The 3,594-nt window shown below is 52.8% G+C and overlaps 1 non-coding gene across 1 annotated transcript; it reads right to left on the bottom strand.

Moving 5' to 3' along the window:
* Positions 1–2,253: 2,253 nt before the first annotated feature.
* On the bottom strand, positions 2,254–2,416 carry LOC148161943 (U1 spliceosomal RNA). The gene has a single exon (XR_015767232.1). It is a non-coding gene; the product is annotated as a U1 spliceosomal RNA (small nuclear RNA).
* Between the last annotated feature and the right edge of the window lie 1,178 nt (positions 2,417–3,594).

The raw sequence follows: 3,594 nt of genomic DNA, 5'->3' as shown, positions 1-3,594 counted from the left end.
AACCTATTTCAGCAGAGTTGCAGCGTACAAGGCAGACAAATCAGGTGTTTCTATAACCTAGGAATGGACACCGGGAAAGTCAATTAAGAAAACGATTCCATGGACAACAGCACCCACCCGAATGGTATCGAAGAATAATTGAGTCAAGGAGGCACAAAACCTGTACACTGAAAACTACACAATATTGCTGCAAGAGATTAAGGAAGACCTCAACAAGTGGAAAGACATCCTGTGTTCATGGATTGGAATGGTTAAGGTGGTTCAGAAGGCAACAGCAGGATCTGCAGATTCTTTTGGATTCCTATTGAACGTTTTTCTTCTGCCTTCCCTAATCACCATCAGCCCCTTGCAGTACATTTCCTTTCAGACATTGTGGTTTTCATCTCTTCATGTGAGATTGGGTCCTTTTTTTTTTTTTTTAACATTTTCCATGTATCTGCTGAATGTTTTCACCAATGGGATGCAGTTAGAACAAATGCTTTCTTGTGCTCTGGTGATTCCCATCTTGCTGTCAGCTCTGGGTCATTTTCAGATGAGTGATCCATCTCTTCAGGAGGGCTCATTTCCCCCCTTTGTCTGCATACCTCAAACTGTTGGATGGAACGCCAGACACTGTGAATGTTACCTTGCTGTTTGCTGGATATTTTTGTGTTTTCTATAATATTGAGCTTTGTTCAGGGATGCACTGAAGTTACTTGGAAACATTTCTGCTGTTGCTTCAATGCATAGTTCAGTGGCCCAGAGCAGGGCTCCGTGGAGGACTCACCATGAGTTCCAGGTACTGTAGCAAGCCCTCCCCCTGTCTTCCACCCTATTCGTCACAAATTAAGAGGGTTACTTTTGCTTAGTCTATCTGTTGGACACAGGCACTATTCCCAGCACCCTGTGAGCACCAGGCCCTGTGCAAAGGATTACCCCCTGACTTGCTGTCCATGCCTCCCCAGGGCCCCTCCACAGCTCTGGCTAGGTGACTTCCTGCAGCTCTGTCCTCCCTGAGACTCAGTCCTGGGTTCTCTCAGATCAGTGTCCTCAATTCCAGGAGCTCCATGGGGCTCCTATTCAAGTTCCCCTCCCCCCAGTGCCTTGCTTGGAAACTCTCTAGAGCCAGTACCTCTGAGCAGCTCTAGGGCTCTGCTCACCATTGTGTTGCCATGTGTCCGGGATGGCTGTCCCCTTTGCCTGATGCCCAGGATCTTGGAAATCTCCACTTCGCGCATCTTGTGTGACGCTGTTGCTCTTTTGTTTAATTGTTTCTGGCAGAAGAGTAACCCGTTGCTGAGTCCCAGTTGGTGTGGCTCCCCTAAGTGAAAATCAAAGTTGGAAGACCCTCAGTTGTAGATTCTGAATAGAGGCCTTTAGGGAGTAGAGAAAAAAACACCAGCTCTGGTGAAAGCCTGAAGCCAGAAACCCCTTCAAGCTCAGTTTGACAAAGCAATGCAGGTACATCAGTAGGGACAGTTTTGGCTTGAGCCCAAGAGCTGCAGAAGGCCCACGGCCCTTTGTCCTAGAGCTAACCTGCTGTTTGGGAAAGGTCTGTGGTGCCAAACCCAGCGGGTTCTTTGTGAGTAGACAGAGGTGCCTCTTTAAAAGCCTGTCAGGGGGCATCTGGCTGGCTCAGTCAGGAGAGCAGGGGAGTCTCCATCTGGCTTCATGAGCCCTATCCCTACTTTGGGTGTAGGGATTACTTCAACAAATAAACTTACAATAAATAAACAGTACATCAAGCCGGACCCTCTCTAGTCTCGGAAGGGTCCTCTGGAGCAAGGCTATACTAGGTAGGCTACCAAGTGGCCTAATCAAGGATACGGAGTCTGGGGATTGGGTGAGGCTTTGCAGGGTGCCTGGGGGGATAGGTGGGGAGGGGAGGGAGGAAGGAGAAGGGATGCAAACCCCTGTTCCCTGGGGAATGAAAAGAAAGCACCTTTGCTGGATCAGGGACTGCAAACCACATACGGAAATATAAGCAGAGAAATTGCTCTGCGAAAAACAGAAAAAACCCCGACAGCCAAGGTGGGATGTATGACCAGTGGACAGAAACTGTCCTGCATGCTTTTGATTGAGAAACAGCCAAACCCAGATTCTCAAGAAAGCAGCCCTTAAAAGCAGAGGTGTTTTCTTCAGGGTCCTGGTGTCCCCTGAGTGAGCTTCCTCTTCAGCCCATGTCATCAGCCAAAGTCATGGAAAAGACAAAACAAACAAACAGAAAAATGAATAAGAAAACAAAGGCTATTCTTAAACAACCAACAACAGGTGAAAGAGCAAAAGCAGCCCCCCACTGCCACTGCCACAAATAATGCAGAGGAGTTGTCCATACTCGGGGAAATCGCGGGGGTCAGCATGTCCCTGGTATGATGGAAGGGCCTCCCCTGGGAAAACCACCTGCTTGATCCCGGCGTCTCCCCTGCCGGGTAAGTGTGACTCGCTCCGCCTCCGCCCCACACCAGTCTCACCCGCCTTCCACCGGACACACAGGCTCACTCGCCTAGGCGCACCCCAACACCCTCGGCACCCACTCCTGTCGCAAGCATCCTCACCCTCCACACGACGCTTCCGAATAGGATGGACGCAACAGCGCTGCTACCTCCTCAGCCCCGCGAATTCTAAGTTGCAGAACCCCACCGCCGTGTTGCCTGGTTTGCATCAGACAAGCCCAGTCCCTGAAGTCAAGGGCTTCGCCTCAGTCCCCAACCCCACCCCATCTCCCGGCCCCCCAGCTCCCCTCCCAACTTGGATTTCAGTACTGGTGTTCCTCCTTCTCCTCCTCCAGTCCCCCTTCCCCTTCGCCCTTCCCTTGCCCTGGCTTCCTTCCTCACCTGCCCAGTCTCCTCTGTCTCCTGAATTGGTTACCACTCTTTCCTCTCCCTGCAGCTATGGCCCCCAAAACCCTACACAACCCCCCCCCCCCAGCCCAGGGAAGGCTGTGCCAGCCAGAGAGAAACATGAGGGAGGACTTTCCAACAGCCCACGAAGAGCAGATACAACTCTGTCTCTTGCTCTCTCTAGCTCTCTCTCTCTTTCTCTTCGGACCCTGGTTGGAGGACACCGAGTGCCATGGCTGCACCTGTACAGTTCAAACCAGTCCCCACAGCCTCCCCCAGGCCTGGACACTGCGGGGGGGAGGGGAGGACCAAAAGTCCGCAACCCCTGGGCCCTCGGGCTGACACCAGCCCACAACACTCCACACGCTGAACACATCCCAGGGCCTGCTTCTTCCCCAGGCGGGCTCCTAGGACAGGGACGGCGCGCCCCCTCGTGGCCGTGTGGGGAGGCGCCCAAGGATCCCGCTGTTGAGGGCAGGGCCAAAGGGGACCACTGCTTCTGCTCCCTTAAACCAGGCTCAGAGTTCTCAGCAGGGGGTTAGTGGGGTCCCAGGCTCCCCACTCTGCCACCGCCTGCCCTCCCTCCACCGCTGGGCGCTTCCCCCTGGAGGGGATTTCTGCAGTCAGGTCGGCCTTTGGAGGGAAAATAGCCAGGTCTGGAAAACTAAACAGACTACTTTGAAGAGATTTGGGCAATTCTATGGTCATGGATGGAGCGCCCTAGGGTTCTGATTTGCCTTGTCTTGATTGCGCCTTGAGGTAGCGGTTTACTTTT

This window comes from Eumetopias jubatus, unplaced genomic scaffold (genome assembly GCF_037043125.1).
Source record: "Eumetopias jubatus isolate StellerSeaLion01/CBP00866 unplaced genomic scaffold, mEumJub1_p1.0 scaffold_32, whole genome shotgun sequence".
NCBI classification, from domain to species: domain Eukaryota; kingdom Metazoa; phylum Chordata; class Mammalia; order Carnivora; family Otariidae; genus Eumetopias; species Eumetopias jubatus.
Note: the sequence above shows the minus strand (reverse complement) of the source record. Positions and strands in the feature narration are given on the sequence as shown.